This window comes from Tursiops truncatus, chromosome 16 (assembly GCF_011762595.2).
Source record: "Tursiops truncatus isolate mTurTru1 chromosome 16, mTurTru1.mat.Y, whole genome shotgun sequence".
In the NCBI taxonomy this organism is placed as follows: Eukaryota; Metazoa; Chordata; class Mammalia; order Artiodactyla; family Delphinidae; genus Tursiops; species Tursiops truncatus.
Genome location: NC_047049.1, coordinates 31989007 through 32008427, shown reverse-complemented (window position 1 = coordinate 32008427; position 19421 = coordinate 31989007). Strand labels below are relative to the sequence as shown.

General features: G+C 39.7%; 2 pseudogenes; one reads left to right on the top strand and one right to left on the bottom strand.

The window, feature by feature from the left end:
- The window catches only part of LOC101330620 (cytochrome P450 2C18-like), a 59336-nt pseudogene that overhangs the window by 5872 nt on the left and 34043 nt on the right, over positions 1 to 19421 (top strand).
- LOC141276765 (tyrosine--tRNA ligase, mitochondrial pseudogene) lies at positions 1744 to 4155 on the bottom strand (annotated as a pseudogene).

The window sequence follows — 19421 nt, the reverse complement described above, 5'->3', positions numbered from 1 at the left end:
TCATAGCAATCCGTGACTTACTTATTTCAGGTAGGTCAGATGATGACCATTCTATTCTAGCTTTTTGAATTTGTAAGGGGGAAAACACCTCGTCATGCACCTTTCCCCAGCACATCAAATTTCAAATTGAAAATGTGACCTGCTACAGTAATGCGCTTGCTAGTACTACACACCTTGTACAAAGAAAAACAGAGGCAAGATAGGTATGGAAAGAGAAAAACTTCTTTTGTTGGCCCTCAAACTGAGTGAAGTTTTGAAATGTAGCGATGATCTCTGACATTTATAATGGATACCTGTATGTTCATTGTTACTGTGTAAATAAAATTGCTGCTATGAAGTGACATTAAAGTTTGTCAATAAATGAATTCTTCCTAACTTTACTCCCAGACGAAGGTTTGGATAAACTATGGCTTTCTAACATGTAAATCTACTTTGGAACATAGCAATACAGCTTACACTGTACAAAAGTTTTATGGCTTTTTTTCCCTGTTAGATTTTTCCTAATTGACTCGAGCATTATTACATCTCCATTTTTGCATATGAAGATAGTGACTTGCTCCAAGTAATCCCCAGGTAGTAAATGGCTAGAATTTGAACTCTAAAGCCATGCTTTGCTGCCTGTAAGATTTTCTAGAACAAATCTGATTGTAAACCATTTTGTGTTCGTGTTTCACTTGATCCTCAGGGGAAACAGGGGTGCTATCACCTTGATTTTTCAGGTTTTAGAAACATTTCTGGAGGATCAAATTGCCTAGTGAATGTAGAGCTTAATTTAACTAAGTCTTGATTCCAAATACTTTAAATTTGACCTGAAATTTCTTTATCCCTTTTATCTTTTGATATACTCATATGATTATCCTCTATTTTATCTTGTTGGTAACTTAACTTTTCAGTTCATCTCAAGTTGCAATCTGCCTGGGGGCAGAATTTGAAACTTTAAAAACTAAAAGCCTATAAATTTATAAAACATTGATACCTTTTTTACTAAGTAAAAAAAAACAAATAAACAAGGCTGTGAGTAAATTTAATTCTATGGAACACAGGCAAGGGACTGGAAAACTGAATTAGAAACTTCCTGAAAAGTCAAGTACTGATTTTTGTTCTTTTTTTTTTTCCAAAGGAAACTTTCTACCGTAATTTCTAATGTCAAATATGGCTTCCTCTAACTTTTCTCCTTTTCAAAGGAGAACTGTACTAGCTTCCTTAACAACAAAAAAATCCAGTGAGATATTCACCTGATATAAAAGTACCCACAATTTCTTTTTTTTTTTTTTTTTGGCCACGCTGCTTGGCATGTGGGATCTTAGTTCCCCAACCAGGGATGGAACCCGTGTCCCCTGCAGGGTAAGCACGGAGCCTCAACCACTGGACCGCCAGGGAAGTCCCCCCCTTAAAATTTCTTATACTACCTGTTTTTCATTGTTATTCCTTGTCTTCAAAAGAACAAGAAGGACAGGATAGGAAAGATAGCACTTAGTTTTTCATGGAGAATAATTATGAAAAGAGATTAACCCCGGAAATCATGCCTTTCTGTGGTAGCCCTTAATGTTTAAGGACCAGGAAATGAAATATCCCACTATTACACAAACAGAACCAACTTATATAAATAATGAAATCACTCACGCTGTGAGGCCTGGAGTATACTCCATTCTCTGTTGTTTGATTTGCATAAGCGAAGATTATACGTTCGTATGTCTTGAGAATGAATGATGGATAAATTTGAACCACCAGAAGGATGTTTCATCATAGCTGAAGCCATTTTATAATGTAGAAATTCCTTTTTCCTATTTTAAGTAACGAAAGTCCATTCTTGAGAATATGTTGTCCAACAACTAAAACACTCTCAGGATCCGTTACTTGCTTGTGATTTATACTGACTCCGCCTTCCGTTATCATCCGATACCCTCCAGGACCGTCTGAAACGGCGTTTGCTTTGCAGCATGTATTATCCAGGACGCTTATTCCAGGGTTCACCTGGTACAAAAACTCGGCCAAACTCACGCCACCTGGGTCTTCAGCCGAGTGTGCACGCTGGGCCGGTTCAGCAGCGTGGCGGCGCGGAAGTGGCCGCCCGCTGCCGCTAAGAAGTCCACCAGGTGCTGCTTCGGATACCACGCCGAGCTGTCCAGCACCGCGCAGCTGTCCCGCGTCAGCCAGTTAGTGAGCAGCTGCTGGTGATCAGCAGCCTAGAGCGCCCGGCGTAGGGCGCGCACGTTGTTTTGCACGTGCTTTGCGTCCAGGGCCTTGTGCGCGCAGGTACCGGCGCTGCCGTCTCCCAGGCGCGCGGTGGCACCTCCCACCGACGCGCTCGCACCTCCCACCGACGCGCTCGCTTTGTGGCCCTATCGGTGGAAGTGAAACAGGCCCAACAGTGCCAGCAGATGCCACAAAGGAAGCGAGTCATGGGGTCGAAGGTGCAGTAGATGGTCTGGGGAAAGTTGCCCGCCATACCACCGTCCAAGAGCTCTGGGAGCCCTGTCTTCGTGCCCCTCTCTGGGAAGAACTCCTTGAACAGACCCGGAGCCTTCGGCACCTCCAGCAACCCCCGAGCGCCCGAGTTGGCCTCACGCAGTACCAGGGGAAGACTCTTGACCCGCCTGTGGTACCAAACCACCACCTCGGGAAGTATACCGCGATTTGGGTGCCGCCATCTTCCTTCCTGGTGACCTAGTACAAGAAAGTGAGTATAATTCCCCGTGCTATACAGTAAATCCTTGTTGCTTATCTAGTTTATGTATATTAGTTTGTATCTGTTAATCCCATACCCCTAATTTGTTCCCCCCCACCTTAGTAACCGTACAGTTGTTTTCTGTGTCTGTGAGTCTTTTTCTCTTTTGTATATAAATTCATTATTATTAATTATTATTATTGGTGGTATGCGGGCCTCTCACTGTTGTGGCCTCTCCCGTTGCGGAGCACAGGCTCCGGACGCGCAGGCTCAGCGGCCATGGCTCACGGGCCCAGCCGCTCCGCGGCATGTGGGATCTTCCTGGATCGGGGCACGAACCCGTGTCCCCTGCATCAGCAGGCGGGCTCTCAACCACTGCGCCACCAGGGAGGCCCTGTATTATTTTTTAGAGTTGACATATAAGTGATATGATGTAGTATTTTTCTTTATCTGACTTATTTCACTAAGCATATTATCCTCTAGGCCCATCCAGGTTGCTACAAATGGCAACATTTCACTTTTTAAAAATATATATTTATTTTTTTATTGGTCTTTTTTTAATGGCTGAGTAATATTCCATTGTATAAATACACCACATCTTTTTAAGCCAGTTGTCTGTTGATGGGCACTTGGGTTGCTTCCATGACTTGGCTATTGTAAATGGTGCTGCTGTGAACACTGGGGTGCATTATCTTTTCGAATTAGAGTTTTTGTTTTTTTCTGGGTAAATACCCAGGAATGGAATTGCTGGATCATATAGTAACTCTCTTTTTAGTTTTTAAAGGAGTCGCTACTGTTCTCCATAGTGGCTGCACCAATTTATATTCCTGCAGCCAGTGTAGGAGGGTTCCCTTTTCTGCACACCCTCTTCAGCATTTATTATTTGTAGACTTTTGTTGATAACCGTTTTGACTGGTGTGAAGTGGTACCTCATCGTGGTTTTGATTTGCATTTGTCTAATAGGTAGTGATGTTGAGCAGCTTTTTATATGCCTGTTGGCCATCTGTATGTTGTCTTTGGAGAAATGTCTATTTAGGTCTTCTGCTTTATTATGTTGAGATATGTTCCCTCTACAACCACTTTGGTGAGAGTTTTTTTTTTTTTTTTTTTTTTTTTTTTTTGCAGTATGCGGGCCTCTCACTGTTGTGGCCTCTCCCGTTGTGAAGCACAGGCTTCAAGACGCGCAGGCTGAGCGGCCATGGCTCATGGGCCCAGCCGCTCCGCGGCATGTGGGATCTTCCCGGACCGGGGCACGAACCCGTGTTCCCTGCATCGGCAGGCGGACTTTCAACCTCTGCGCCACCAGGGAAGCCCGAGAGTTTTTTTTTTAATCATGAATGGATGTTGAATTATCATCATACATATATAAGATCCAGAAATCTTTGAAGTTATGTGTGGCAGAATAAAACATCAACAACATGATGTTGATAACAATCTTAATCATGAGCAAAATAGACCAAATTGTGACTTCTTTTGCGAATATACATTTTCCAGCTCTCAAAAAAGTGTATGGCCCTGTGTTCACTGGGTATTTTGGCTTGAAGCCCACCATAGTGTTGCATGGTTACAAAGCAGTGAAAGAAGCCTTGATTGATCTGTGAGAAGAGTTTTCTGGAAGAGGCAGTCTCCCTGTGTCTCAAAGAGTTAATAAAGGACATGGTAGGTGTGCGTGTGCGCATCTTCCGCGTTGGTAGTGAGGGTGGGAAGGATGGAAAAGAGGAATTTGAAGAGCCCCCCAGCAGAGCTGGGTCCATCTGCCAGGCTGCCAAGTGTCAGCTCACTCCTCCTTCCCTAGGGCCTCCCTCCTAGTTTCTGTTTCTCCTCCTGGTAGGAATCCTCTTTAGCAATGGAAAGAGATGGAAGGAGATCTGGCGCATCTCCCTCATGACACTGTGGAATTCGGGGTGGGGAAGAAGAGCATTGAGGACCGAGTTCAAGAGGAAACCCACTGCCTTGTGGAGGAGTTGAGAGAAACCAGTGGTGGGTGATGCTATGCTCTGTCACTCTCACCTTAACAGACTGCTGTCTTCTCCAGTGACATCCTAGGAAACATTTCAGGGACAGCCACATCTTTCATATGGGTCATGGTTGTCAGCCCTCCTGTGGAGCGGGGAGAGAGAGGAGAGAGCCTAGAGGGCTTTTGTGTATCTGTGCTTGTTGTGTGTGTACACCCACTGTGGTGCATATAGTGTGGATTAAAGGTCATTTAATCCTATCCTGTCCTGAACTTTTTGTTTTCAAATCATTAGGTCATGAAGGTGGAAGGTTTTGAGTCTCGTTTTTTTCTGGCATTAGAGAATAATGTTTTTTCCCATAGTGTAAATGTGGGTTATATATTCCAGAACATTTCATCAAGTGGACATGGTGGGAATGACCTCATCACACCCTTATGGAGCGTGAAACAAATGACATGTGCTTTCACTTAACTGGCCTATATTTGTATGGTCGCCTCAGGCACATGTCTGAGGGTTTCTTCTGAGACCCATTGCCTACTGTTCTGGCCAGTAATGATAATTGTCTATGGTTTTAATTGCTTAGGCATCCCTTAGTGCAGACCTCATCAATTGTGATTTCCTTATAAATAACTGTTTTAAAATTAGCAGCTTCATTTACTTAATGTTGCTCCCTATTTAGTGTTGTTTTATATATTTTAAGAAATAGATGCTGTGGCTTAATCCTGAACATTACACAAATACCAGGTTATAAAATGATCTATTTAAACAGATTTCAACTATTATTAATAACTCATTACCCTGCCTTCCCTATTAGTTTCTTCTGTTTTCAGCTTTCTTTATACTTCCCTCCCCCATTATTGATATAATAATCATGTTTTTTCTTTTCTCTACTTTATGATACTTTGACATTTTGGGGGACTTGCAGACCCAGGGAGCAACTGCCTCTCCCAGGGTTAGCTAATTCTGAGATAGAGCATCGCATCTTGTGTGTGAGCACTCCTTTGATTTTCAAACCAGCCTATCCAAAGCCGATACCCCCAGGAAACCTCCTTTATGAAACCCTCACACGCCAAGCCAATATTCTCCCTGCCCTAAATCAACCCAGGGCCAGTTACAGGACAGCTAGGGACCACCCCTGGGGCCTAGAGCCCTCTGAAATTACCCAAACTATCCAGTCTTAAACTTACTGAGCATACCTACCCAGCCTTGCTCATTTCTTCCGTGAAAACCCCAGTAAAGGCTTTGGCCCATGCTCTCCCCTTGTTCCTTCTGCCTCCTGACTGACCTCAGTGCTTCCCCATGTGGCCTTGTGTAGGGTGCCCCCTCTTCTTGGGAAGTATGAGTAATAAACTATCTTATCATCTCCTGATGTGTTGGCCTTACCATCTGAATAAAAGTAAAACCCAAGTACATTTTAAAACAATTGGATGGTAATTGGTAATTTTTTACCAATTTTGGTACTTTGGTAATATTTTACCCCTTACTGTCAGCTGTACTGACCTATGAAGTGCTTGTTAAGATGGATCTTATTTTCCGTCTGAATTCCAAATTACCCTGCTTTGTAAGTCTCTCTCTCAAGTGAAAGGAAAGATTAAAAACCAGATTTTAGCTGTCACACACACAGAAACCTTAAGGTCTTCTCAAATTATCCCCTACCTTCTAAAGTAAAAGTTTTTCTGCAAGCTTAGTGTCTTGGCATGACACTAAGAACCATGACTTGGTTCAGCTGAAAAGGAGCCTGGCATACGAGCAGTTAACTAAATAGGTTCCTATTACTTAATTCCCTATCATTTCATCACAACACTTTGATTCAAGTCACCCTTAATTACATGTATGATGTGATTTGGGTTTTTTGCATATAAAGTTTATCGATCATCCGATTATAGCAATTTCACGTAAATATTAACCACTAAAAAAGAAAACTACTTTTCCTCTGCTTTAATTTATTTGTCTGTAAAATGATGGACTTCATCTAAATTCAAATTAAAAAATTTGTAACAACAGATGGTATTCCGTTGATGGCTATATGTAGCAATATCCCAGAATTCCACAAGAGGGCGTGTTCTGTCCAAATAAATTAAATGTGAGGCCTGATTGGTGATGAGGGACACTATATCTTAGAGCAGGATGTTCCTCCCCACACCTGCTCTGCATACTGCAATAAAGAAACAAAAGGACTCCATTTCTCAATTTAATCTTTCTTGTTTGCCCTGTGATTTGTTTGAAATGCAGAATTCTTACCTATTTTTATTTTCGGCAAACAAATCTATCTTACAATTCATGTTCATTTGTGTTAGTTTTCTTCTCGTACAACATGGACAGCTTTTGCTTTTTTTTCTTTGTACCATCAAACACCTGACTTTTTCCATAATCTTTCTCTCTTTAATCTTTTCCTTTCCTGATTGTACAAGTTGTTCCTTCAGCTATTCACTATATATAAAACGTTTCCAGGTTCCTAACTATTGCTTCCTTCCTACGTCAGTGCTTAATTGTCTACAAGTTTACCAGACAGACGTGATTTTGCACTGATAGATAACCTGAATTATTGTCTTAAAAAACTGACCCTTAAAATTTTTTCTCTTCTTTTGCTCTACAAAATAACCAGCACCTTGACTTAACGCAGTGATGTAAATGGAGTATTTGGAGAACTATTATTAAACAAACTAGGATGGAATGGTCAGTTCATGTTTGGTTTTTTTTAACATCTTTATTGGAGTATAATTGCTTTACAATGGTGTGTTAGTTTCTGCTTTATAACAAAGTGAATCAGTTATACATATACATATGTTCCCATATCTCTTCCCTCTTGCGTCTCCCTCCCTCCCACCCTCCCACCCTCCCTATCCCACCCCTCTAGGTGGTCACAAACCACGGAGCTGATCTCCCTTTGCTATGTGGCTGCTTCCCACTAGCTATTTATTTCATATTTGGTAGTGTATATATGTCCATGTCACTCTCTCACTTTGTCCCAGCTTACCCTTCCCCCTCCCTGTATCCTCAAGTCCATTCTCTAGTAGGTCTGCATCTTTATTCCTGTCTTGTCCCTAGGTTCTTCTGACCATTTTTTTTCTTTTTCTTTTTTTTTAGATTCCATATATATGTGTTGGCATATGGTATTTGTTTTTCTCTTTCTGACTTACTTCACTCTGTATTACAGACTCTGGGTCCATCCACCTCACTACAAATAACTCAATTTCGTTTCTTTTTATGGCTAAGTAATATTCCATTGTATATATGTGCCACATCTTCTTTATCCATTCATCTGTCGATGGACACTTAGGTTGCTTCCATGTCCTGGCTATTGTAAATAGAGCTGCAGTGAACATTGTGGTACATGACTTTTTTTAAATTTTATTTTATTTTTATTTTTGGCTGCGTTGGATCTTCGTTGCTGCGCGCGGGCTTTTTCTAGTTGCGGCGAGCGGGGGCTACTCTTGGTTGCGGTGCGCGGGCTTCTGAGTGCGGTGGCTTCTCTTGTTGTGGAGCACGGGCTCTAGGCGTGCAGGCTCAGTAGTTGTGACACATGGGCTCAGCAGTTGTGGCTCACGGGTTCTAGAGCACAGGCTCAGTAGTTGTAGCACATGGGCTTAGTTGCTCCACGGCATGTGGGATCTTCCTAGACCAGGACTCGAACCCGTGTCCCCTGCATTGGCAGGCGGATTCTTAGCTGCTGCGCCACCAGGGAAGCCCCACATGACTCTTTTTGAATGATGGTTTTCTCAGGGTATATGCCCAGTAGTGGGATTGCTGGGTCGTATGGTAGTTCTATTTTTAGTTTTTTAAGGAACCTCCATACTGTTCTCCATAGTGGCTGTATCAGTTTACATTCCCACCAACAGTTCAAGAGGGTTCCCTTTTCTCCACACCCTCTCCAGCATTTATTGTTTGTAGATTTTTTGATGATGGCCATTCTGACTGGTGTGAGATGATATCTCATTGTAGTTTTGATTTGTATTTCTCTAATGATTAACGATGTTGAACATTCTTTCATGTGTTTGTTGCCAATCTGTATGTCTTCTTTGGAGAAATGTCTGTTTAGGTCTTCTGCCCATTTTTGGATTGGGTTGTTTGTTTTTTTGATATTGAGCTGCATGAGTTGCTTGTATGTTTTGGAGATGAATCCTTTGTCAGTTGCTTCATTTGCAAATATTTTCTCCCATTCTGAGGGTTGTCTTTTCGTCTTGTTTATGGTTTCCTTTGCTGTGCAAAAGCTTTTAAGTTTCATTAGGTCCCATTTGTTTATTTGTTTTTATTTCCATTTCTCTAGGAGGTGGGTCAAAAAGGATCTTGCTGTGATTTATGTCATAGAGTGTTCTGCCTGTTTTCCTCTAAGAGTTTTATAGTGTCTGGCCTTACATTTAGGTCTTTAATCCATTTTGTCAATTCATGTTTAAGGGAACAGTGATGTGTTGATTTTAAGCATGCTTAAATGTTTGCTGATAGGGAAATTTCTAGGTAGATATTGCTTCAGAGATTCTAAAATTATCTGTTATCCACAACAGAGTTTTATATTTATATCTTAATAGTGTTTTATAAATCTTTTCAATTCTTTAGGGTCACCCTGTGACCCCACTTTCATCCTGGGCTGTGCTCCCTGCAATGTGATCTGCTCCATTATTTTCCAGAATCGTTTTGATTATACAGATCAGAATTTTCTTAACTTGCTAGGAAACTTTAATGAAAACCTCAGGATTTATGCGCTCCCCATGGATCCAGGTGAGGTCAGGATCCTCTCTTCCTGAGAAATCGTTTATGCTCTTTTCTCTGACAAGTCCAAAATTCTATATGGACCAAGCCATGAAGTGAATGTTTGAAAACTGGACATTTTGGATATTACAACGTGGTAACTCTGGGAATCAGATTCTCCCCTCCCTTTGGTTTTTTTTTTTTTTTTTTTTTTTTTTTTTGCCTCGTGTGGTCACTGGAATCTCTGTTCCTTTAGCTTACGTCCAGCTAGTGTTTGGAGAGAGATGTCCTTTTTTTTAGGAGTGATAGATCTTTCTTTTGCTTTTCTTTTTGTTTCATTCTTTTAAATTGAATGAAAGGGTCTTTAAATTCTGTATTGCTTTACAATTTTCAAAAGTTTCACACACATGATTTCATATAATCCTGTAATAACCCTTTTTCCCTCACTACCCCTATACTGCCCCTCCCTCCTTCCCTCTCCCTTCTGATAACCACTAGTTTGTTCTCTATCTGGAGTCTACGGATATTGATATCTTTGAATGTGAGGAGGCAAAAAGAAAAAAAAGATGAAGAGAAAGAGATGGGGAGAGAGAGAGAGAGAAAGGAAGAGAGGAAAGGGGGAGGGAGGGAGGGAGGGAGGAAGGAAATAACTCTTCCAGATTGGCTCTGTGCATGTGTGTAGCTTTCTAAATTTTTCAGTATACAGGGGTGCTTTTGAATGTCCTAATTTCCCAAAGGCACTCCCTCTGCAGCTTTTCTTCCTGGAGTTTGATGCTCTGTTGTATGCCTTAACTGTAATATTTTGCCCCAGGTGGCTGTGGGCTGTTCATTAATCTTGCAAGGTTTTTGAGACATCCCTGCTGCATTTCCACTCTAGGTTAGATGAAACAAAAACAAGTGCCTGTGTCAGTCTGTCAGGTGGCCCCAGACAGGTTAGAACCACAGAAACACAGTCTTCGTGACTGAGGTCTGCTCTGGTCCCTCTGGAACCAGGAACCAGGCTCCCACACCACAAGCTGCCCTTGTTAAGACCACTGCCAAGCCGAGGATGGAAGTGGGACAAGGGCAAAAAAAAAAAAAAAAGGAAAAAGAAAAAACAAGCCACAGATCTCTGCTGCCATTTTTTAAGTAGATTCTGACAGTTTCTGCTTGATTTTCTGACATTTGTGTAGAGGGATAGGCCTTTAGAACTGTCTACTGCATCAGTTTTGCTGATGTTATGCTGTAAGTGAGTGTTTGAACACAGCAGTCCTGCCTTACTGTCATAGAGTGAACATCTGGGAAAGGTGGCTGAGCCTTTATTTTACGAAGAAAAGAAATGCCTGAGTATAAAGCTGGAATTCAGGCCTTGTTGGCTCCCTGGCCAGTGGTTTTTCCACTACCCCCCAAAGCCCAGTTTCCATAAACTACTTTGGTGACTGCCCAAAAGGATGGCCATAGCACTCAGTGGACATCCAGGTCCTTGCTGAAAGGTTTCCATTACCCACAAGGCTTATCCTCAAATATGCAGTGATTTCTTCATCACGTTACTTAGCAGAAATATCCTAATTTAGGAAGGAAGAGAATATCTCTTTCAAGGAGGGACAATGTTTATGAACAGAGGTGCTGCCAGGGAACACTGACTAGGGCAGGGGTGTTCGTTGCTTCAGTTGGGATCCTAGCTGACAGCGTAATTGGGCTTGGGATGACAAAATGATTGGTTCTATGGTGTATGAATCATAAACAGACACCACAGTTTTGCCCTGTGCTGAGCTGATATGTCCTGTCCTCTGCCTAAATAAAATCACATGATATTAGAAAAGGCACTTACCTGCTCTGGTGCACAGCTGCTTTATCCCTAAAATGCTGAGGTGGGTTTCATGCCATTTTTTCACCCCTCTGGGTTATAATATAGCGATTCTATTTCTGAGGCTGCTTGATAGTAGTAGAAATAGCAGGGAGTGGGTTTGTGCTCAGTATCAGGTTACGCAAAATTCCTTAACCTCTGCCCTCTTCTACAAAATGTGAATCATAGTAATTCATCTTATTCTGTGTTTCAAGGTTATAAGGAAGAATTAATTTAAAAAGTGAGAGAATTGATATAAATATGCTTTAATATCATAAGGTTGATGTATGAGTATAGGAAATTGCTATCAACTTTCATCATCTGGTCAGAGTTTTCTCCCTTAAATACTCTAGCAGCATGAAGAATTATTTTACATGTACACTATAAAATGCTCCTCCTGAAGAAAGAGACCATATTATATTCGCTTCAGTTTTTAACCAGGGCTTGGCATATGATAGATATGTCTTCAATATGTGTTTTTAGTTTAATAAATATATTTTTAAAATCTTTAAGGTCTGCAATAATTTCCCTGCTCTCATGGACTATCTCCCAGGGAGTCATAACAAAGTACTTAAAATGTTTGCTTATGTAAAAAGCTATGTTTTAGAGAAATAAAAGAACACCAAGCATCTCTGGACGTTAACAATCCTCGAGACTTCATTGATTGTTTCCCGATCAAAATGGAACAGGTAAAATATTAATGACAGATTGGTTGTCTGTTTGCCTGAATTTTTTTGTTCATTGACTAGTTCTGTACTTATTAGGGATATTTAAATGGTTACGGACGAAATGCTTGACCAGCACTTTGGGTACTTATGTGTGCATGGATCTGGATTGAGCATCAAAGGAGATTTAAAATTGAATTGTTAAATAACAATACATGGACCCTGTTCGTTAGGTACTAATAGGCTACCTGAGGAGAAGGAGAACATATGTCTCGGGTGAAATGGAAATACAAACAAATGAGAAATACAAAATACTGAGCCATAAAAGGAAGGTGGATGTGATCATTTCACACAGCATGTGGGAGAGTGAGAAGGAAGGGCTTAGCCTGGGTGGGCTTCCTGAATGTCCTGAGGTTTGATGTAGATCTTCAAATATTTGCAATAAGTCATAGGGGAGGGAATTTCAGGTTGGTAGAATGGTGTCATGAGAGGTTCAGAGGTGTGTTGTGGTAAAGAGACTAGATGGATGGAAGAGAGAAGCCTTAAACGAGTGTAACCAAAAATAAATTTGGACAGATGTGGAGTGGGAGGTTGGTGTCTGTCAAGTAACTGTAAACGTGAATGTTGGCAGGAGAAGTTGTGATTTGATCAGGTAGATGTATGAGCCAGAACAAGAGTAGAATGCAAATAATTACTGGGGAAGATTATCCAGCTGCCGGCACAGTCAGTTTCTGAGCACTTTTATGACCTTGAAAAGAAATCCTGTATGCTTTAGGAGTCACCCCCTTTCCTCCCCAACCTCCCCAGCTCTAAACATTTCCAATCTACTTTCCATCCCTATAGATTTGCTATTCTGGACATTTCATATTAATGGAATTATACAATATGTATAGTTCATACAATATGTATGATAACATCTTTTGTGTCTAGCTTCTTTCACTTAACAGTGTTTTCAAGGTTCATTGATGATGTATCATATATCAGTACTTCACTCCTTTAAATGGTTGAATGATATTTCAGTGTGGATATACCACATTTTATATATCTGTTTGTTGGTTGATGGACATTTTGGTCGCGTCGCTTTTTGGTTATTATGAATAATGTTTCTGTGGACATTTGTGTACAGGTTTTTGTGTATACATATCTTTTAATTTCTCTTGGGTATATACCTAGTGGTAGAATTGTTGGGTCTATGATAAATTTATATTTAACCTTTGGAGGAAGTGTGGCAGATCAAAGGCTTAATGTAAGAGCTGAAACTATAAAACTCTTAGAAGAAAACTTATGCATAAAATTCCACCATTTTATATTCTCATCAGCAGTGTATGAAGGGTACAATTTATTCACATCCTTTACAGTACTTCTAATTATCTGTCCTTTTTTTTTTTTTTTTTTTGTGGTACGCGGGCCTCTCACTGTTGTGGCCTCTCCCGTTGCGGAGCACAGGCTCCGGACGCGCAGGCTCAGCAGCCATGGCTTATGGGCCCAGCCGCTCCGCGGCATGTGGGATCTTCCCGGACCGGGGCACGAACCCATGTCCCCTGTATCAGCAGGCGGACTCTCAACCACTGCACCACCAGGGAAGCCCTATCTGTCCATTTGATTCTAGCCATCCTAGTAGGTGTGAAGTGGTCTTTCCTTGTGGTTTTGATTTACATTTCCCTGATGGCTAATGATGTTGAGCATCTTTCATGTTCTTGTTGGCCATTTATGTATCTCTTTCGAAAAATGTCTATTTCAGTGCTTTGCCCATTTTTGAATTTGGCTATTATTTTTTTAAATTAATTTTTATTGGAGTATCGAGTAGAGTTCCCTGAGCTATATAGTAGGTTCTCATTAGTTATCTATTTTATACAGAGTATCAATAGTGTGTAAATGTCAATCCCAATCTCCCCATTCATCCCACCCCCCCCCCTTTCCCCCCTTGGTGTCCATACATTTGTTCTCTACACCTGTGTCTCTATTTCTGCCTTGCAAATAAGATCATCTATACCATTTTCTAGATTCCACATATATGCGTTAATATACGATATTTGTTTTTCTCTTTCTGACTTACTTCACTATGTATGACAGTTTCTAGGTCCATCCACATGTCTACAAATGACCCAATTTCGTTCCTTTTTATGGATGAGTAATATTCCATTGTATACATGTACCACATCTACTTTATCCATTCCTCTGTTGATGGACATTTAGGTTGCTTCCATGTCCTGGCTCTTGGAAATAGTGCTGCAATGAACATTGGGGTGCATGTGTCTTTTTGAATTATGGTTTTCTCCTGGTATATGTCCAGGACTGGGATTGCTGGGTCATATGGTAGTTCTGTTTTTAGTTTTTTAAGGAACCTCCATACTGTTCTCCACAGTGGTTGTATCCATTTACATTCCCACCAACAGTGCAAGAGGGTTCCCTTTTCTCCACACCCTCTCCAGCATTTATTGTTTGTAGATTTTTAAATGATGGCCATTCTGACGGGTGTGTGGTGATACCTCATTGTAGTTTTGGTTTGCATTTCTCTAATAATTAGTGATGTTGAACATCGTTTCATGTGTTTGTTGGCCATCTGTATGTCTTCTTGGGAGAAATGTCTATTTAGGTCTTCCACCCATTTTTGGATTGGGTTGTTTGTTTTTTTGATGTTGAGCTGCATGAGCTGTTTGTATGTTTTGGAGATTAATCCTTTGTCAGTTGCTTCATTTGCAGATATTTTCTCCCATTCTAAGGGTTTTCTTTCGTCTTGTTTATGGTTTCCTTTGCTGTGCAAAAGCTTTTAAGTTTAATTAGGTCCTATTTGTTTATTTCTGTTTTTATTTTTAAATTGTTGAGATGTAAGAGTTCTTCAGTGTTATAGATACAAGTGCCTTATCAGATATATAATTTGCAGACATTTTGTCCCATTTTATGGGTTGTCTTTTTACTTTATTTTTAAAATTTTTTATATTTTGCGGTACGCAGGCCTCTCACTGTTGTGGCCTCTCCCGTTGCGGAGCACAGGCTCTGGACGCGCAGGCTCAGCAGCCATGACTCAAGGGACTAGCTGCTCCGTGGCATGGGGATCTTCCCGGACCGGGGCACGAACCCTTGTCCCCTGCATCGGCAGGCGGACTCTTAACCACTGTACCACCAGAGAAGCCCTATTTTATTTTATTTTATATATTTTTTGACCATGCCATGCAGGCATGTAGGATCTTAGTTCCTTGACCAGGAATTGAACCCGTGCCCCCTGCATAGGAAGTGTGGAGTCTTAACCACTGGACCACCAGGGAGTCCCTGTCCTTTTACTTTCTTGATAGTGTGTTTTTTTTTTTGATAGTGTGTTTTGAAATTCAGAAGTTTTCGATTTCATGAAATCCAATTTATTAATCTTTTTCGTTGGTTGCCTGTGCTTTTGGAAACTGTTATCTAATCCAAGGTCACAATGATTCCCTCCAAGTTTTCTTCTAATAGTTTTATAGTTTTAGCTCTTATATTTAGGTCTATGATCCATTTTAAATCAATTTTTGATAATAGTGTGAGGTATGGGTCCAACTTCATTTTTTTGCATATGGGTGTCCAGTTGTCCCAGCACCATTTGTTGAAAAGACTATTCTTTTCAGATAGAATGATCTTGGCAACTTTGTTGAAAATTAGTTATAGATGTGAAGGATTTACTTTTGGACTCTCAATTCTATTCCACTTGTCTATATATCTTGCTCTTTGCCAGTACCACACAATCTTGATTACCATAGCTTTATTGTAATTTTTAATATGGGAAGTGTGAGTCTTCCAATTTTGTTCTTCTTTCCAAGATTGTTCTATCTATTCTTGGTCACTTAAATTTCCACATGAATTTTAGGACAATCTCATCAATTTCTGCAAAAAGCTAACAGTGATTTTGATATGGATCATGTTGAATCTGTAGGTCAGTTCGGGAGTAATGCCATCTTAAGAATACTAAGTCTTTCAATAGATGAACATGGGATGTATTTCCATGTATTTAGTTTTTCTTTAATTTCTTTCAGCAAGGTTTTGTACAGGCTAACTTATTTTTGATAGGCTATGTGTACATAACCACTGATGTTTCAAATTCACTTGAACAGATGGAAATAGTAATAATGGTTTATAAGAACTCTGCTCTCCTTCTTGGCCTCAGAGTAATTTTGAGTTGAAAAGGTTAGAAAACTGTGTGAAGTTGATGTTACCAATGAGGATGACTACTTTTATCTACCAGGTACAACTGTCGATAGGGTTGTCTATCTTAATGGTGTTGGATTACGTAATATTGGGCATGCCACAGGTCATTTGGGGATTATAAGAGCCTTATTAAATTAGTGCTGGTCTAGAGGACTGGATAGGAAGAAATTATTTTTTGGTTTGTTAATGACCTCTGTAGTCATTATTTCAGATTGTCCCACTGTTATTTTCTATTTTGAATCACATATATCCCTCATCTAAACCAACCTTAGTTGTCCCTGTGAAGGGCTTTTACTCTCCCAACTTCTGATTTGTGAGAGCTTTATTCAGTCACTTCCTGACCCTTAGCATCTGCACTTGTTTCCTAGACCAAGTTGCCTATTGCCTCATATCTTGGAATACAGTAGTGGCCAGCCCCGTTTTGTCTTTGTGAATCCATTCTCTTTCTCTATAATCTATTCTAGGATGTGCTGCCATGTTAGTTTTTGCACATTTTCAACTTCATAATGGATCTTTAGGCAACACAGAATCCACATAAATTCTTCAGTGGGAGAAGAGAATTGCAAACTCTTCATTCTGTCTTATAATGGTTTTCAAAATATAGCTCTAATTTGCTCATTTCTATCAATTAAGATTGTGTTTGCCTACCAATAAGAAAAAAAATTAACAAAGGCTTAAAGAAACAGTGGGCTTATTTATCTCACATAGAGAGAGTCTCATGTTGGGCAGTCCAGAGCTAGCCTTGAAGTATCATGGACTCAAGTGCCTTCCATTTTTCTTCAGCATTCTTAAGTATATAGGCTTCATCATGTTGCAGTGAACATGGGAATGCAGATATCTCTTTGAGATACTGATTTCATTTCCTTTGGATATATACCCAGAAATGAAATTGTTGGATCACATGGTAGTTCTGTTTTTGATTTTTTGAGGAACTTTTATGCTGTTTTCCATGATGGCTGTACCAGTTTACATTTCCATCAACAGTGTATAAGGGTTTCCTTTTTTCCACATCCTCACTAATACTTGTTATCTCTTGTCTTTTTGGTAATAGCCATACTAACAGGTGTATGGTGATATCTCATTTCCCTGATGTTGAATACCTTTTCGTATACCTGTTGGCCATTTGTACATCTTCTTTGGAAAAATGTTTATTCAGGTCTTTTACCCATTTTAATTGGGTTATTATTACTGTTATTATTATTAGCTATTGAGTTGTTTGAGTTCCTTATATAATTTGGGTATTAATACCTTGTCAGATATATTTCACAAATATTTTCTCCCATTCTGTAGGTTGCCTTTTCATTTTGTTGATTGTTCCTTTTCCTGTGTAGAAGCTTTTTTATACTGATGTAGTCTTACTTGTTTATTTTTGCTTTTATTGCCTGTGTGTTTGGTGTCGTATCAAAAATTATTGCCAAGACTATGTCAAGGAACTTTTCCCCTATGTTTTTTACTAGGAGCTTTATGATTTGAGGTCTTACATTTAAGTCTTTAATCCATTTTGAATTAATTTTTATGAATGGTGTAAGATAAGGATCAAATTATATTCTTTTGTATGTATCCAGTTTTCCCAGCACCATTTATTGAATGAATCCAGTTTTCCCAGCACCATTTATTGAAGAGACTGTCATTTTCCCACTGTGTATTCTTGGCACCCTTGTCAAAGAAAGTGACTGTAGATACATGGATTTACAGATCTTTCTCAACTTACAATGGGGTTACATCCCAGTGAACCCATTTTAAGTTGAAAATGTTATATGTCAAAAATGTGCTTACTACATCTAACCTACTAAATAGCATAGTTTAGTTTAGCCTACCTTAAACATGCTTAGAGCACATACATTAGTCTATAGTTGGGCAAAATCACCTGCTACAAAGTTTATTTTATTATAAACATTGAATATCTCACGTAATTTATTGAATACTGTACTGAAAGTGAGAAACAGAATAGTTGTATGGGTACAGAATGTGGTTGTAAATGTATTGGTTGTTTATCCTCATGATTGCATGGCTGACTGGGAGCTGTGGCTTGCTGCTGCCGCCCAGCATTATGAGAGAGTATCATACTGCGTATTGCTAGTCTAAGAAAGGACAAAAATTCAAAATTCCAAGTACAGTTTCTACTCAATGCATATGGCTTTTCTACCATTGTAAAGTGGAAAAAACTGTAAATAGTACTGTCATAATTTGGGGACCATCTGTATTTCTGCTGTATTCATGATGTTCCATTGATCTATGTGTCTGTTTTTATGCCAGTATTCTACTGTTTTTATTACTGTATCTTTGTAATATAGTTTAAAATCAGAAAGTGTGGTACCTCCAGCTGTGTTTTTCTTTCTCAAGATTGGTTTGTTCAAGGTTTTTTTGTGGTTCCATATGAATTTTAAGATTCCTTTTTCTATTTCTGTGAAAATGTCATTAGAATTTTGATAAGGATTACATTGAATCAGTAGATTGCTTTAGGTAATGTGGACATTTAGAGAATATTTATTCTTCTAATCCATGACTGCAGGATATCTTTTTATTTGTGTTTCTTCCATTCTTTTTAATCAGTGTTTTATAGTTTCTGATGTACAGATCTTTCACCTCTTTGGTCAAATTTATTACTAAGTGTTCTGTTCTTTTTGATGGTTTTATAAGTGGATTTTTTTTTTTTTTGCGGTATGCGGGCCTCTCACTGTTGTGGCCTCTCCCGTTGCGGAGCACAGGCTCTGGACGCGCAGGCCCAGTGGCCATGGCTCACGGTCCCAGCCGCTCCGTGGCATGTGGGATCCTCCCGGACCGGGGCACGAACCCGTGTCCCCTGCATCGGCAGGTGGACTCTCAACCACTGCGCCACCAGGGAAGCCCTAAGTGGATTATTTTTATCATTTCTCTCTCAGATAGTTCATTGTTAGTATATAGAAACATAACTGATTTCTATACACTGAGTTGTATCTTGCTATTTTACTGAATTTGTTTATTAGTTCTAACAGTTTTTGGTGTAGTCTTTAGGATTTTCTACATATAAGATCCTATCATTGTAAATAGGGACAATTTAACTTCTTCCTTTACAAAATCGATGCCTTTATTTTTCTGGTCTAATTGCTTTGGCTAGGACTTCTAGTACTATGTTAAATAAAAGTGGGGAGAGTAGGCATCCTTGTCTGGTTCCTGATCTTAGAAGAATAGCTTATAGTAATATTAATCAAAGAATTATATTTGCTTAATTGGAATAATATCAGAAAACACCTTTTGATAAAAATCCATCAATGTTGGTATAAATGGGTTAAAATATTCTTTAATAAACTGAGAGTTAAAAGGTTCTGGCTCAAAAGAGCAGGAACAAAATGGTGGGGTCATAATTTCATGTACTATTTGTTTCTCACTCACACTGGATTAAAAACATCATGCTATACATTTCATTTGGTCTCCAATATTCATTAAAAATTATAAATGGTTTAAAATAA